The 18,564-nt window shown below is 42.7% G+C and overlaps 1 pseudogene; it reads left to right on the top strand.

The window, feature by feature from the left end:
* The first annotated feature begins 11,908 nt into the window (after positions 1-11,908).
* LOC126177556 (5S ribosomal RNA) lies at positions 11,909-12,026 on the top strand (annotated as a pseudogene).
* Positions 12,027-18,564: the final 6,538 nt, after the last annotated feature.

Genomic DNA, 18,564 nt, shown 5'->3' on the forward strand with positions numbered 1-18,564 from the left:
TGTGTTAATTGTAATCCCACAATTTATCATCCTTATTACTGCTTCCCGGCATCGCGGTCTCAGAGATATGTTCTATGGCTTATTTTCGATCCGAATTTTGTAGTCTTCTTAGTGAACGGATGGAATAAATATTATGATTCTTTAAATAACTTGAATTATATTAATCTGAAGATTTACTTTGATCATTTCTATTATTTAATTTAGTCCTTGTACTCATCTAATAATTTTTAATGTTTTCAGCAAATATTCGTTGCTGGTCGTCTTAATACGATGATGTAATGGAACGGCTGTCATTGTCGCTGTCTTAGATGCTCACAGCACGTTCCAGAAAAAGAATATTCATTCAGTTATGTGATAAAAAAGTTCGATGTCGATTTACAAGCTGAAATCGTTACAGGTACAGAAAGCTGGCTGAAGCCAGAGATAAATTCTGCCGAAATTTTTACAAAGGTACAGACGGTGTTTAGAAAAGATAGATTGCATGCTACCGGTGGTGGAGTGTTCGTCGCTGTTAGTAGTAGTTTATCCTGTAGTGAAGTAGAAGTGGATAGTTCCTGCGAATTATTATGGGTGGAGGTTACACTCAACAACCGAGCTAGGTTAATAATTGGCTCCTTTTACCGACCTCCGGACTCAGCAGCATTAGTGGCAGAACAACTGAGAGAAAATTTGGAACACATTTCACATAAATTTTCTCAGCATGTTATAGTCTTAGGTGGAGATTTCAATTTACCAGATATAGACTGGGACACTCAGATGTTTAGGACGGGTGGTAGGGACAGAGCATCGAGTGACATTATACTGAGTGCAATATCCGAAAATTACCTCGAGCAATTAAACAGAGAACCGACTCGTGGAGATAACATCTTGGACCTACTGATAACAAACAGACCCGAACTTTTCGACTCTGTAAGCGCAGAACAGGGAATCAGTGATCATAAGGCCGTTGCAGCATCCCTGAATATGGAAGTAAATAGGAATATAAAAAAGGGAGGAAGGTTTATCTGTTTAGCAAGAGTAATAGAAGGCAGATTTCAGACTACCTAACAGATCAAAACTAAAATTTCTGTTCCGACACTGACAATGTTGAGTGTTTATGGAAAAAGTTCAGGGCAATCGTAAAATGCGTTTTAGACAGGTACGTGCCGAGTAAAACTGTGAGGGACGGGAAAAACCCACCGTGGTACAACAACAAAGTTAGGAAACTACTGCGAAAGCAAAGAGAGCTACACTCAAAGTTTAAACGCAGCCAAAACCTCTCAGACAAACAGAAGCTAAGCGATGTCAAAGTTATCGTAAGGAGGGCTATGCGTGAAGCGTTCAGTGAATTCGAAAGTAAAATTCTATGTACCGACTTGACAGAAAATCCTACGAAGTTCTGGTCTTACGTTAAATCAGTAAGTGGATCGAAACAGCGTATCCAGACACTCCGGGATGCTGAAGGCATTGAAACAGAGGATGACACACGTAAAGCTGGAATACTAAACACCTTTTTCCAAAGCTGTTTCACAGAGGAAGACCGCACTGCAGTTCCTTCTCTAAATCCTCGCACAAACGAAAAACTGGCTGACATCGAAATCAGTGTCCAAGAAATAGAAAAGCAACTGGAATCACTCAACAGAGGAAAGTCCACTGGACCTGACGGGATACCAATTCGATTCTACACAGAGTACGCGAAAGAACTTGCCCCCCTTCTAACAGCCGTGTACCGCAAGTCTCTAGAGGAACGGAAGGTTCCAAATGATTGGAAAAGAGCACAGGTAGTCCCAGTCTTCAAGAAGGGTCGTCGAGCAGATGCGCAAAACTATAGACCTATATCTCTGACGTCGATCTGTTGTAGAATTTTAGAACATGTTTTTTGCTCGAGTATCATGTCGTTTTTGGAAACCCAGAATCTACTATGTAGGAATCAACATGGATTCCGGAAACAGCGATCGTGTGAGACCCAACTCGCTTTATTTGTTCATGAGACTCAGAAAATATTAGATACAGGCTCCCAGGTAGATGCTATTTTCCTTGACTTCCGGAAGGCGTTCGATACAGTTACGCACTGTTGCCTGATAAACAAAGTAAGAGCCTACGGAATATCAGACCAGCTGTGTGGCTGGATTGAAGAGTTTTTAGCAAACAGAACACAGCATGTTGTTATCAATGGAGAGACGTCTACAGACGTTAAAGTAACCTCTGGCGTGCCACAGGGGAGTGTTATGGGACCATTGCTTTTCACAATATCTATAAATGACCTAGTAGATAGTGTCGGAAGTTCCATGCGGCTTTTCGCGGATGATGCTGTAATATACAGAGAAGTTGCAGCATTAGAAAATTGAAGCGAAATGCAGGAAGATCTGCAGCGGATAGGCACTTGGTGCAGGGAGTGTCAACTGACCCTTAACATAGACAAATGTAATGTATTGCGAATACATAGAAAGAAGGATCCTTTATTGTATGATTATATGATAGCAGAACAAACACTGGTAGCAGTTACTTCTGTAAAATATCTGGGAGTATGCGTGCGGAACGATTTGAAGTGGAATGATCATATAAAATTAATTGTTGGTAAGGCGGGTACCAGGTTGAGATTCATTGGGAGAGTCCTTAGAAAATGTAGTCCATCAACAAAGGAGGTGGCTTACAAAACACTCGTTCGACCTATACTTGAGTATTGTGCATCAGTGTGGGATCCGTACCAGATCGGGTTGACAGAGGAGATAGAGAAGATCCAAAGAAGAGCGGCGCGTTTCGTCACAGGGTTGTTTGGTAACCGTGATAGCGTTACGGAGATGTTTAACAAACTCAAGTGGCAGACTCTGCAAGAGAGGCGCTCTGCATCGCGGTGTAGCTTGCTCGCCAGGTTTCGAGAGGGTGCGTTTCTGGATGAGGTATCGAATATATTGCTTCCCCCTACTTATACCTCCCGAGGAGATCACGAATGTAAAATTAGAGAGATTAGAGCGCGCACGGAGGCTTTCAGACAGTCGTTCTTCCCGCGAACCATACGCGACTGGAACAGGAAAGGGAGGTAATGACAGTGGCACGTAAAGTGCCCTCCGCCACACACCGTTGGGTGGCTTGCGGAGTATAAATGTAGATGTAGATGTAGATTTTATTGCAAAGTTAATTCTAACAAACAAAAATTATTATTGTTTTTCCAACGGTATTTGATATGACTACAGCACAGGCTTTGCCGAATTTCGTCGTTGCCTCATCATTACAATCATTGTTTCTCTCCTCTTACTTTTATATTCACTACAACCTGTATTAACAGTTACAGAGAAAGAGCGATCTTCTATACACTGAAGGGCCAAAGAAACTAGTACACCTGCTTAATATCCCGTAGGGCCCACGCGAGAACGCAGACGTGCCGCAACACGACGTGGCATGGATTCGACTAACTCTGAAGTAGTGCTGGAGGGAATTGACACCTTGAAACCTGCAGAGCTGTCCATAAATCCGTAAGAGTACGATGGGGTGGAGATTTCTTCTGAACAGCACGTTTCAAGGCATCCTAGATATGCTCAATAATGTTCATGTCTGGCGAGTTTGATGGCCATCGAAAGTGTTTAAACTCAGGAGAGTGTTCCTGGAACCACTCTGTTGCGATTCTGGACATGTGGGGTATCGCATAATCCTGCTGGGTTTCCCCAAGTCCGTCGGAATGCACAATGGACATGAATGGATGCAGGTGATCAGACAGGATGATAACGTACGTTTCACATGCCAGAGTCGTATGTAGACTTATCAGGGGCGCGTATCACACCAACTGAACACACCCCATACCTTTAAAGTGCCTCCACCAGCTTAAACAGTCCCCTGCTGACATGCAAGGTCCGTGGATTCAAGAGGTTGTCTCCATACCCGCCGGCCGTTGTGGCCGAGCGGTTCTAGGCGCTTCGGTCCGGAACCGCGCTGCTGCTGCTGTCGCAGGTTCGAATCCTGCCTCGGGCATGGATGTGTGTGATGTCCTTAGGTTAGTTAGGTTTCAGTAGTTCTAAGTCTAGGGCACTGACGTGCTCAGATGTTACGTCCCGTAGTGTTCAGAGCCATTTGAACCATTTCTCCATACCCGTACACGTCCATCCGTTCGATACAATTTGAAAAGAGACTCGTTCGACCACGCAAAATGTTTCCAGTCATCAACAGTCCAATGTCGATGCTGACGGGTCCAGGCGAGGCGTACAGCTTTGTGTCGTGCAGTCATCAAGTATACACAAGTGGGCCTTCGGCTCCGAAGCCCCATATCGATGACGTTTCGTTGAACGGTTTGCACGCTGACACTTGTTGATGGCCCAGCATTGAAATCTGCAGCAGTTTTCGGAAGGGTTGCACTTCTGTCACGCTGAACGATTCTCTTGACTCGTCGCTTGTCCTATCCTTGCAGGATCTTTTCACGGCCGCAGCGGCTTAGGAGATTTGTTGATTTACCGGTTTCCTGATATTCACGGTACACTCGTGAAATGGTCTTACGGGAAAATCCCCACTTCATCGCTACCTCGGAGCTGCTATGTCCCATCGCTCGTGCGCCGATTACAACATCACATTCAAACTCACTTCAGTCTTGATAACGCGCCATTGTAGCAGCAGTAACCGATCTAACAACTCCGCCAAACATTTGTTGTCTTGTATAGGCGTTGCCAAGCGCTGCGTCGTATTCTGCCTGTTTACATATCTTTGTATTTCAATATGTGTACCTACACCAGTTTCTTTGGCGTCTCAGTATATATAAATAGATAAAGTGATCTTCTATATACAAAAAGCAATATGCTGACTGACTGACGGAGTGCCTGACGCATCGTCGTCCAGCACAAACCACTAAGGACAGAAACTTGATTGAGAAGATATGTATCTCATACCGTAGGCATCGTTTAAGAAACGATTTTTCGAAATTCCAACCCTAACGAAGTGAAATAGAGACGAAAGCTTTTTATTTTACGTATTTTTTAATGGCGCTATCGCGGCAATTTTGAAGCTAGATCTACGAAAATTGGTATTTAGTTTCTCGGTCATAAATAGAGGAAAATGTGTAAATATGGACATCCTCTTTTTGTTTTTGACTTAAAAGGTACCTTCTTTTGAAAAAATTCTAGATTTTATACCTTCATTAATAATTATAACAACTTTAAGGTATGATGAGAGGCGAAACAATGATAAGTATCCATTATTTCTATTCGAAAACAAAGATTTACAAAAAGCTTGTAAAATGGAACTTAAAAGAACGCGATACAAATATGGGCATCCACAAAAAGGTGCAAGAAATCTTTTGAAATATTTTAATGGAATAGGTTAAAACAATACAAGATGGTAGACTACTATACAAAAAGCAACTTTCATACTTGTATGCATGAAATCTGACATTATTTACAGCAATCGCAAACGTAAGTAGTTCCTTCAGCGCCAGTACAATCTATTGTATTGTATGTTAACCGAGGGCCTAGAAACGACGGAGAGACTCCTTCCCCGCCGCAGCCGCAGTGGTCCACAACCCCATGACGATCACCGCAGTCCACGTCACCCCTCCCCCGCCCCACACCGAACCACTCTTTCAGAGTTATTGTGCGGTTCGGGCCCCGATGGACCCCCCCCCCCCCCCCCTCACCAGGGAACGTCTCACACCAGACGAGTGTAACCCCTATGTTTGCGTGATAGAGTAATGGTGGTGTACGCGTACGTGGAGAACTTGTTTGCTCAGCAATCGCCGACGTAGTATAGCTGAGTTTGAATAAGGGGAACCAGCCAGCATTCGCCTTGGCAGATGGAAAACCGCCAAAAAACCATCCACAGACTGGCCGGCTCACCGCACCTCGACAACAGTACAATCTAACTGTGCCCACATTTGGCACATAACATATTTTATCGACATTTCTCCTCTCCTGTCTTGAGAGAACTTTTCATCACAAAAGATGCAACTTGCATCGCTTGAGTCTGGTGTATCCCCATCGTTCACATAAGGTCGCTATCGCTGTCCACAAGGTGAGGGCTGCAGGAGCCTGAAGAGTCCAATGATGATCAGATAGGTTTGTGGAACAAATTTTCTTTTTTTGAAGGCCTTTGGATTTTGTACCTCTGTCCTCAGAGCGACTTCTAACCCCAGAGAAACTCAATGACCCCTTCTTGACAGCACTTTTGCCCTGATTTGGTACGAAGGTAGGCTTGATCAAAAACCTCCATAACGTCGTAAGGTGTGAGAAGACACCCATTGTGATGGAACCACACTATCACTGCCTCGCTGTAGTACGTTTTAAGAGGTCCCATGAACGTCTTATCTAGAGGGAGCAGTTTGTGGGTGCAATGTGGTGGAAGTAAGGTGATAGTCACATAGTATTCTCTCGCCAAGTTAATCACATCTGAATTTCGAACGTGACAATAATGATCATCCAAGACGAGGAGAACAGGTCTTTGTTCAGTCGGACATGTTTCCTCAATTAAGTGAACGAACCATTCGTTAAACAAATTGCTTTGTCTTTGCTTTCACAGCTGCCACGGCACCTACCATCTGAGAATTATCCCATTCATGCCTCTGGTTCTTACATTCATAGCGATTCTCAGTTGGCGATATTCGAGAAGGACGAATAAAAGCACTAGGGTCTATTATCGCAATCTGAAAATTCTATTTGTTTGTTGCGCTGTGAGTTGTGTATATGAACTTTAAACAAAATTTGACTAACCATATCCCCATAAAATTATTTAAATGTTTTACATTGTTTAAGAGAAGGGATGGTGTAATTATGGGCCCTCCTTAAATAGGGGCCCATTTTTACACCAACCCAATGGTCCCATATTTACACCAACCATTCTTAAGCAACATGGTCACTATCACGTTTAACCTAAAAGCGTGTGTAACGTAAGACGTGCTTCTCGCTGATTCCGCTATTCCGGATATCACTGAGAAATTATTTTAAACTAGTCAGAAGGATATACACACATCAGAAAAAGTTTTGCATCACATCGATTCCGAGAGTTCCGGAACCTGTACAGAAAATTGTAATATAGATCAACATAAACATCATTTCAGCCCTTTTTATTGCTCATGAAAACAACACATTGCATTTGTACCACCATACAGAGGTGGTGGTCCAGATTGCTATAAACACCAGTACGTCTAATACCCAGTAGCACGTTCTCTAGCATTGATGCGTGCCTGTATTCGTCGTGGCATACTATCCACAAGTTCATCAAAGCACTGTTGGTTCAGATTGTCCCACTCCTCAACAGCGATTCAGCGAAGATCCCTCAGAGTAATTGGTAGGTCACGTCGTCGATAAACAGCACTTTTCAATCTATCCGAGGTATGTTCGATAGGGTTCACGTCTGGAGAGCAATGTCGTTATCCTGAAAGAAATCTTTCAGAAGATGTGCGCGATGGGGGCGCGAATTAGCGTCCATGAAGACGAATACCTTGCCAATATGCTGCCACTATGGTTGCACTATCGGTCGGAGGATGGCATTCACGTATCATACAGCCGTTACTGCGCCTTCCATGACCACCACCGGCGTACGTCGGACCCACATATGCCACCCCAAAACAGCAGGGGACCTCCATCTTGCTGCACTCGCTGGACAGTGTGTCTAAAGCGTACAGCCTGACCGGGTTGCCTCCAAACACGTCTCCGACGATTGTCTGGTTAAAGCCATATGCGACACTCATCGGTGAAGAATCCTGAGAGGTCCTTTCGGCATGATGTTGGGCCCATCTGTACCACGCTGCATGGTGTCATGGTTGCAAAGATGGGCCTCGCCAAGGTCGTCGGGACTGAAGTTGCGCATCATGTAGCCTATTGCACGCAGTTTGAGTCGTAAAACGACGTCCTGTGGCTGCACGAAAAGCATTGTTCAACATGTTGGCGTTGGTATCAAAAATCGTCCGAGCCACAATCCGTAGGTAGTATTCATCCACTGCAGTAGTAGCCCCTGGGCGGCCTGAGTGGGGCATGCCATCGACAGTTCTTGTCTCTCTGTATCTCCTCCATGTCCGATCAACATCGCTTTGGTTCACTCCAAGACGTGTGGACGCTTCTCTTGTTGAGAGCCCTTCCTGGCACAAAGTAACAATGCGAACGCGACCGAACCGCGGTATTGACGCTCTAGGCATCGTTGAACTATAGACAATATGAGGCGTGTACCTGCTTCGTGATGGAATGACTGGAAGTGATCGGCTGTCGGACCCCCTCCGTCTAATAGGCGCTACTCATGCATGGTTGTTTACATCTTTGAACAGGTTTAGTACTCCTCTGAACAGTCAAAGGGACTGTGTCTGTGATTCAATATCCACAATCAACGTCTATCTTTAGGAGTTCTGGGAACCGGAGTGATGCAAAACTTTTTTTGATGTGTGTAAAAAAACGATTTCACATACCTGTCAAACGTTTGCGGTCATGAACAAACACCAATTCACACAACAACCGACACTGTAACTACACTACTTGAAACAATGTTTACAACTGTTCATTGCCACTGTCTATCAACAATAGGCACCGTTTTCAGTCCTGCACCACTTCGTGAGGGGTGCCCATAATTACACATGTGCCCATCTTTATAAAGATATACGTGTTTCAGCATTTTTGGAAATTTAACGCTATGGGGATGAAATTTTTGGTGGAAGCTTTTTTTGAAAACATATCATTATTAAAGAACTAGTAAAGTATTTTTAAAGCTACATCTATGAACGTTGGTAGTTGACTTCTCGGTTACTTATTAAAAAGAAAGAAAATAAGTGAAATAGCGGATGAGGGTTTTTATAAACATATTTTATAATGTACGTATTTTTAAAAATAAATCTATAAAAACTTAAATTTTGCTTCTCAGTTAGAGATAAAAAATACGTGTTTCACTGTTTTTGGAAATTCAGCACCTATGGGGGTGAAACAGGGGCTGGAAATTCTTATGGCAGTATTTCGTTGACCAAGCTTTTTTGAAGCTAAATCTATGAAATTTTGTATTTGGCTTCTCTGCTAGAAATAAAATATACACATTTCACAGTTTTGGAAAATTCTAGCTATAAGGGGGTGAAACAGGGTCAGACTGATTCGCTGACTCATCATCGACCAGCCCAAACCGCTAAGGACAGAAACTTGAAATTAGGAGAAGGGGTGGATCTTATAACGTAAGCATTGTTTAGGAGCGGATTATCCGAAATTCCACTCCTAAGGGGGTGAAACAGGGGATGAAAGGCTTTTTGAAAGCATGTCGCTATTTAGGGAATTTTGAGGATAGAACGATTAAAGCTGGTATTTGGTTTCTCATCCAGGAAATAAAAAATACGTGTTTGAGCATTTTTGGAAATTCAACCACTAAGTGCGTAAAACAGTGAGTGAAAGTTCTTTTTTAATAAATAATTACTAAGGGACTACTAAAAATTGTTAAGGCTACCTTTACGACAACTGGTATTTGACTTCTCGGTTATAAATTTAAAAAAAAATTAAAAAAACGTGTTTCAGTGTTTCTGGAAAGAGAGTGCAATAGCGAATGAAAATTTTTAAGGACATATTTCGTTACACTCAAAATAATTTAAAACTAAATTTATGAAAAATCGTATTTCACTTCTCGGATAAATATAAAGAAATACTTGTTAGGGGATGAAAGTTGCTATCTCCACAAGAACACAAAAAGCATGATTAACAAAAACTTTGGACTCCAGCTACCAGAATCGCTTTTCGGTCAGAAGTAGATTCGGAAAAGACCATGGTTATATGGCCGTAATTAGCACGAAAAGCTTAAAAGAGTTGCAATTTGTGAAAAACGTGAAAATTCGATTAAATAAAAACAAAAGAACTCTGTACGCCATACAGTCTACGCGTCCCAAGCAACGGGCGCTAAGCTAGTAGTCAGTAATATTAATGTCAACCAGTTTTCTAACTGGACATGATGAACATTATTTATATTCCGTGTACCGCTGAGTACGAACAGTTATCGCAGAGCGCTACCTGCAATTTCACGCAGCATATAATGTGAAAAACTCGCTGTTTCCGAGCAAATGCCAAGCAACGCATATACATGGAAAACGACGACTGTGTTCCTCGGAAAAAAGGCGGAAATGTCTTTTTACTCCAAAAATTTAGACGGGAAGAGGTATACGAAATTAATTTTTTCTGGTGTAACCGCTTTGCAGAAATTTCGAGAGTATTTCCGGTAATTATTAGTGGACTGGTGGATACGCTCGCTGCTCATAGCTTTTTATAATGATACAATGCTAGTTCTCATAACTGCGTTAGCTGGCATCATATACACGCCAGCCGAGGCGCAGTTAACGAGCGACGGAACTGCGGGACGGTTATTTATACGCGAATACCATCACGCGCTACGCCGAGCAAAGTCAAAGGCAACTGTAGAAAAAATTAATTAAGTCTTAGGTACAGTGCGTACATTTAAATTGCAAAAAATACGTACAAAGATGTACGATTTAACTGTTGGAGGTGCTTGTGACTTTCTCGAAACCACTCGATGATTGCAAAAATTGCTAATTTCGTTTAATTCTAACATCCTTCAAGAAGGAAGAAAGCTCACAATTAATTATAACGTGAAGCACAGTCTGCAGAACTATTTCGTCACACCACACTAAGTGAACCGGGTCATAAACGCAAAAGACGAAGGAATATGACGTGTCGCTATTAGGAGCAGAAACAAGATGATTCCATAATAATGTCACAAACTTTCAAGGATAATGAAGATGGGTAAATGCATCAGTTTGAGGTAACGGACCCTGGTCCGGAAACGACCAAGTCGAAAATTATAAGCGAAAAATGTTCTGATGCCTCTGACAGAGGAATACATGTGCTAAGATTGTAAGGCAGGCAACTTTCAGAGGTGTTGGTAAGGAGCAAAACAAGAAAAAAGTCTAGTAAACATTCGACCGAAGAATGCTATGAGCTATGAGCACTTATTCAGTATGAGAGATGTGTTTCACAGTAGCGAAGATGACCAAGTGTTCATAAATCTTAGGGTATGCACTTTGGAGCCCTTATTTATGGACATTTCTTTGTTGTTCTGCTCCGTACTAACAGCTCTGGAAGTTGCCTTCCCTATACTCTTAGTAACAACAGTGCCGGTAACTGTATTCCACTACCGGAGGTATCAGAACGATTTCCGCTTATAACTTTCGTTGGCTCTGAGCACTATGGGACTCAACATCTTAGGTCATAAGTCCCCTAGAACTTAGAACTACTTAAACCTAACTAACCTAAGGACATCACACACACCCATGCCCGAGGCAGGATTCGAACCTGCGACCGTAGCAGTCCCGCGGTTCCGGACTGCAGCGCCAGAACCGCTAGACCACCGCGGCCGGCTATAACTTTTGACTTCGTCGTTTCCAGATAGGATCTCTTGCCTCACATTGATACATTTACCTTTCTCCACTACCCCTGAGAGTTTGTACAATCTTCACGGAATCACTGTGAATGCAGGAAATGCTTCAGTGATGGCGATGATGACACAGGATGGAAATTGCTGGGTACCTAAAGTAAAGGCAGCACCTCTTTTATTTAGTGGACGGTTCAAGATATCGATACGCAATTTGCACCTAATATTGTTTTATGGGTAATACTCTTAACTATTGTCAAGTCTCTGACACTAACTTTGCCACATCGAAAGTAACAGGGTCGACCACGCGCTGAAGTGGGACAAAAGCACAAGAAAATGATGGTAACTCTTAACTACAGTCAAGCGAGATACTGAAACAAGTATGTTCCTTTAAAAAATTAATTAATTAATTAAAGTCCAATAAATATGCTCGTAACGCAAGACTAGCCGGCCGAATTCGATTATTGCGATGTAATCATCTCCAAAAGATGCTCCGATGCTAAGCTTCACCGTAATACCATGCCTTGCTACTGTTTGCATGATTTCACAAAAACTGTTCACTTGAACTTAAGTACGTACACCTATTCGAAATAGTTTTCCTAAATCCCCTCAAATGGGCAACAGCCTTGCCGCAGTGGTTACACCGGTTCCCGTGAGATCACCGAAGTTAAGCGCTGTCGGGCGTGGTCTGCAGTTGGATGGGTGACCATCCAGGCCGCCTTGCGCTGTTGCCATTTTTCGGGGTGCACTCAGCCTCGTGATGGCAATTGAGGAGCTACTCGACCGAATAGTAGCGGCTTCGGTCAAGAATACCATCTTACGACCGAGAGAGCAGTGTGCTGACCCCACGCCCCTCCTACCCGCATCCTCCTCTGAGGATGACACGGCGGTCGGATGGTCCCGGTAGGACACTCGTGGCCTGAAGACGGAGTGCCTTAAATCCCCTCTAATACGCTAGAAGTCTGCATGTAGGCCCATTTATAACAATGGGTAGCTGACACAGTTTCTATGTCGCATAAAGTGAGGCGAGAGAAAATACTCTTTATCGTAGTAGCCCTGGCCTATCAGTTTGCTGTATATATTGATACACCTGATTGGCGGAGTTTACAGCACAACAGCCGATTCTGGGTGCCTTGCCTTCCAATGTAAGTACTTTTCTTGGACAATTTTGTAAAAAGTTTCAACGTGAACATTAACGAACGTTACTGTACTTTACTTTTCAAGAAACTTTTAAAACTGTTAAAAAAGTACATCGTTCCATTAAAAAATCATACTTGCTTCATCATTTCGATTGAATCAAGAGTTAGGAGTATTAACAACGGAAAAAATTGCATGCCCTCCGCCAAGTATCTTTTGCCGAAAAGCTAGTTTTGGTATCTAAGCCAGTGATGAAATCAAACGGGAGCAACTTTTAAGTGATTTGTCCTGTATACGTGTGAGATGGCACCCTGGTCTGGTGTGTTTGTGTTTGTGGTTTAGGGCGGTCACCGGTAAAGTTATCAGCCCCTTACAGGTATTAGTAGGAACGCACGAGGTTAAAATGGAATAAAACAAATAACAGTAAGACGTTCAGTTCAGTCTGGAACCGCGCTGCTGCTGCGGTCGCAGATTCGAATTCTGCCTCGGGTGTGTGTGTGATGTTCTTAGGTTAGTTAGGTTTAGGTATTTCTAAGTCTAGGGGACTGATGACCTCATATGTTAATTCCCATAGTGCTTGGATCCATTTGAACCAGTAAGGCATACACAGATAGAAACAGTCTCTTCCAGCCTCACTCCCACAGTCATTCTTACAATCACATTTTCTCATATCCTTTAAATTAGCGTAAAACCGGTCAGATGAATTAAAAGAGCAATTAAAACACAAATAATATAAAAGAAAGCTAAAATAAATACTAACGAAAATGCGACTGATTGATCACTTGCAAAAAAAACATGGATGAGCCAGTCACCCTGTTGATGCATCAAAAATTTCCCCCTAAAATTTTAGGCATCGAATCAAACATTTCACAAAACCTTAAAAGTCGTTCCACATTCGAATAGCTATTAGTTAAAATAGAGGACCAGTCCGTAGTCAAATGAGCTGCTGCCCTGTGGTCAGAACAGAAAACACAGTTTCCTAAAATTTGGTGCTTTGCGATTTCTATGCGACCAGCACCACACATTGGAGATTCCTCTCATCGGAGCAAGATTTGTCATATGCGAAGACGAGTGAGAAGGACCTGATCCCGTCCACGCAGCTGGAAAGAGGTACCCCGTGGCCGAGTTTTTGACTTAACTAGTCGCAGCTCACTGTCTATCATATCCACTCACTGTAGTTCCCATCGGCGCATGCCTCTACGGCAACAGCGAGGTCATCACATGTAGGAGCATACAAATTGAACTATCTGAGGATTGCGACATGCCTCCTACTTCGTTTGCCGTAATACCCATGTACCCTGGCACCCTTTGAAGAAGAAGGAGGCCGTCCTGGATATATTGGACTACTTTATATGGCGAATACAAGTGTTGTAGAGAGTGAAGGGCGCAAAAGGAGTCAAACAGAGGAGGAATTTAGCGATCGCAAGACATCTCATCTGTTCCAGTGTCCATAAGACATCGTGTAATTCTGCATCGAAGAGAGCAAAGCCTTGACGCAATCGGATCTTGAGGACACAATCAGGGAACACGACAGAGCAGCCAACAGAGTCCCCCAGTCCCCCTGTTTAGACCATCCGTAAATACAGCAATACAGTTGTGGTGTTCATTTAAAATGTGATGAAATATTGTATGTAAAATGGACAAAGAAATGGTAGCTTAATGTATTTAGTGTTACATAAACAACCCATGCTTATGCAACCAGTCATCAAAAGTATTTTTGCTAATAGTATTTCGAATATTAACACACTGCATTTTAGTCACTCGAATAACATGCATGTCGACAAAAATTACAAAATCACTACTAACAGCTTGTCGATTGGGCTTTCCTACCTATTTGGTTGCCGTATTTTGTGTTTCTGGTTCAAAATGGCTCTGAGCACTATGGGACTTAACTGCTTAGGTCATCAGTCCCCTAGAACTTAGAACTACTTAAACCTAAGGACATCACACACATTCATGCCCGAGGCAGGATTCGAACCTGCGACCGTCACGGTCGCGCGGTTCCAGCCTGTAGCACCTAGAACCTCTCAGCCACTCCGCCGGCTTGTGTTTCTGTTCTTTTTCGTATTGACATTAGTAAATAATTCTTACCCGTTGTGGATGTATTATAGCGCTGCAACCGTTGAAATTTACGGTACTTTTATAATTAATCAGCTGCAACCAATTGCTTTTATACAAGTCTATTTTTCCATGATAACATTTCGAAATGCCTGGCATGACATCTTCACATGTTTACATTTATGTATTTTCATATCACCGCGAACACTATTTATTTACCAACGGCATTACAGAATTCTGCAATGGAAGTCTTTAAGACGCTATTGCAAAATTTCGTAAGTAAATAAACATTGTTCTGATTCGTAAATAATTGTGAAAACCTGCAGATGAGGTGAACATAAAATGAATTTACCTCGTGATTTGAGTAAAATTCTCGATTACGATAGAAATAGCCTCTTCAAATTCTTGTGCCACCCAGCACATGTGTGAAAATCCTATGGGCTTAGAAAAAGCATCGCCAATACGATTTTACAAATCTGTTAGTACCCAATAGTCGAACAATTCAACCTAGAGGTGATTCCTCTATAAAAAACATAAAATTAATAGTTTATGCTTCTCTCGCGCGCAAGCATGGCAAATCAAAAACGATTTCACCAAATATACACGCCACGGGAAGACATCAACCGCTTTCCGTTACACCCCCGACACAAACGCCCACGCCTTTGTTTGGTCCCGATCACTCACGCTACCTACCTAAACTCACAGACTTTCCACTTTACAGTAACCGGAATGGACCCGTCAATAGAACAACCAAACACCAGAAACAACAAAGTCGTCGTTGGCCAAGTCTGTAGTACGAAGAGGGAATTCCGAAGGATAATTCAAATTAAACTTTGCGATTCGTAGTACCGTAACTGTAACGACGCGAGGTGAATGTCATCATGTACCGACAGCAACTGTCTTCTTGCTGACCTGCGCGGCTCTTAAAAGCTGCCAGCCGGAGGCAGTCCGCGGTTAACGCCTGCCCGCTAAAGGGCGTGGCCACCTTACCCACCGCTAGTGCCTGACGAAGAAGTATTCCATTGGCGCCGAATCCAAGTCCTCCGTCTCATAATGGGTATCGGAATCGTCAGATATTAATTTCTCCTAATTTCGTAATACTAAATTTATGCAAAAGCGTAGCATACCACCACCAAAACGAAATGCTTTTGTTAAATTAAAAATTATGTCTATCGTCGTCGGCTTATGATATAACCCTGAAAGTGTCTCAGCGCAAGTTGCATTTTCTGTAAATGCTCCTTTCTTGAAGCAAACTACGACACCGATATCAAACTATGTTTGCTGAGGCTCGTTCTTACTCTTTTACAAACAACGTTCTCGAAAAATATTGGTAATACGGAAACATCCGTGTAACAGAGTCCCATAGGACAAATGTAATATACGAGTATTTAGCAATCGCTTTCTTTCCTGATTCGTCCTCACAACTGACAATACAACTTTGATTTTGTTCTGCGAGCTCTTTATCTTAGAATAACGCATGTTCTTAGTCTATCTAGTTAGATTCTTCAGTATTGTACAGCTCTATGTATAGGGAAATTCAGTAACCGCGCCTTGCTTGCCCTTCGTGTTATGATATACTGCCGGCCGCGGTGGTCTAGCGGTTCTGGCGCTGCAGTCCGGAACCGCGGGACTGCTACGGTCGCAGGTTCGAATCCTGCCTCGGGCATGGGTGTGTGTGATGTCAATAGGTTAGTTAGTTTTAAGTAGTTCTAAGTTCTAGGGCACTTATGACCTAAGATGTTGAGTCCCATAGTGCTCAGAGCCATTTGAACCATTTTTTATGATATACCTCCTGTTTCTGCTGCATGATATTAGGAGTATAATACTATTAGTTGTACAGACTGGGCGCTTATTCGAATTGTATTACTTCTTTTAAATCCGTAACAAAAAATCACTACCAAAAAGTAATGAAGTATTATTTAAGCTGTTCAGGTTGTCTACAGTTATACTTCTTTTCGGATTATGCACTTCGTGATGGACTTTAGAAGTGGAGCCAAATCTACCACCACAGAAAATGACTTTGTCCTTATTTCTTCCATGGGTAACATTTGCGCATAGCGAATGAAGATATTCCGAACGTATACGCTACAAAAAAATGGCTCTGAGAACTATGGGACTTAACATCTATGGTCATCAGTCCCCTAGAACTTAGAACTACTTAAACCTAACTAACCTAAGGACGGCACACAACACCCAGCCATCACGAGGCAGAGAAAATCCCTGACCCCGCCGGGAATCGAACCCGGGAACCCGGGCGTGGGAAGCAAGAACGCTACCGCACGACCACGAGATGCGGGCTATACGCTACAATTTCAGTATATTCTGACTGGAAAATTATACCAGATATCTGTATTAAGTTCATTTACTCAAGGTAATTTTTCTGTTTTCGTCGAGAATTGTTGCTTTTGAAATCCCCCCCTTTCTCTTCCCCCCTCCCCCCTCCCTCCACCGCAACCACCAAATAAACTTGAAATCTTTCTTAAGCAATGAGCTGAGCGCAATGTTAAGGTTATAGAGGAAAACTCTGTTGTTAGAGCTGGAAGATGCATAAAGGGGGATGATTATAAGCTTACTCCCTGAAAATTTGAATATGGCTGCACACATTTCTAATATTTGTTTTGTACAGTGATTTTTATACAGGATGAAACCCCTGAAACTTGCACCGCAAGCATTGTGGAAATGGAAAGAGCTATTGATGCGAGGTTTTCACAGAATGGATTGGTAGTTCGCGACTCGTATTGTAACTAATAAACGGTTTGTAAAAATACTTATAAAATGTATTTTTTGCAAGTATATAATTTTTAAATGGAAAAATGCCTATTGACACTAACAAACTAAACGGAGGATAAATTAGAATGCCAGTGGTGTTTGTTACAGGAGTCTAGTGCGAGTCGTTCACGATATATCGTATTTTGAAAAGTTTGCACACCGACACTTGTTTGTGTAATTCAACCAGCGTAGTTGCTATGTACGACGTTGTAATGTTTGCTTACAGTGTGCTTGAGTGTTCATTGAATGTAGTGCGTCTCTCTAGTCACTCTGTGACGGTCCAAGCAGTGGGTCGAGAGTGGAGAATGGGATTTACCAATGCAGAAAAGGCCGACGTGATCATGGTGTACAGAGAGTGTAGGAAGAATGTTAATGTCAAAATCCATTGTTCCATTAAAAAGTGTATGCTTGCACAAATAATACACCTTCTAACCTTTATTATAACCTTTTGATCGGCTAAAACACGAACCCCTGACTACCAACCCATTCCGTGAAAAACGCACATTAATAGCGCTTTCCATTTCCCATTTCCACAATGTTTGCGGGGCAAGTTTTATGTGATTCACCCTGTATATCGATAATCTTGAACGAGACATCACACTTGCAGATTTCACCGATGCCTGGCCTCAATGTTCCTTTACCGCCCTCCCAGCGCCGAGGACAGGAAAGGGGTTCGATAGGATCTAGAGAATTTTATTGGATCAAATTCATTTATTTATAAGTATACATTTATATATATTTCCCACGTATTTAGTTTTATATTGTACATATATTTAACGGGATCCTACTACCGCCACCAGAAGCTTCCGAGTCGTCTTCGCCTAATGAATGTATGGGGGACTCCAACTAAACCATATGATCTGAGGATCAATCGCGTGCCGTGAATCATTTTTAAGTGTGCCTTCTAGTACTCGTAACGCCCCAATGGGCAGGATGATCCTCGAATAATGCGCCTAAATAGTTTTATAGTCGTGTTAGTCGTGTGCGGTACAATGCATGGTGGCGGAACGCCTCATGAGTCGTTGTCAGGTAGACCCACAAGTCCAGAACGCTTTCGGAGCGGCTTGCAAAATGTAATACAGCACCATGCCCTTCAGCCAGTTGACGGCGTTCGTTCTTGTAGTGGGAAAGTAAGTGGTATCATCGAGTAGGAGCTCGTCTGCCGTGACAGGCTCTGGCTGTCGTCGCAACAGGAGCGCAAGCATACGTTGTACATGATCCCAGCATCTGCCTATCACAGCACACGTCAGGCGATGCGCATCCGAATCGACGTCTGCATAGTGCGGACACAAAGGGTCGTCGGTGAGA

Source organism: Schistocerca cancellata, chromosome 3, assembly GCF_023864275.1.
Source record: "Schistocerca cancellata isolate TAMUIC-IGC-003103 chromosome 3, iqSchCanc2.1, whole genome shotgun sequence".
NCBI lineage: Eukaryota > Metazoa > Arthropoda > Insecta > Orthoptera > Acrididae > Schistocerca > Schistocerca cancellata.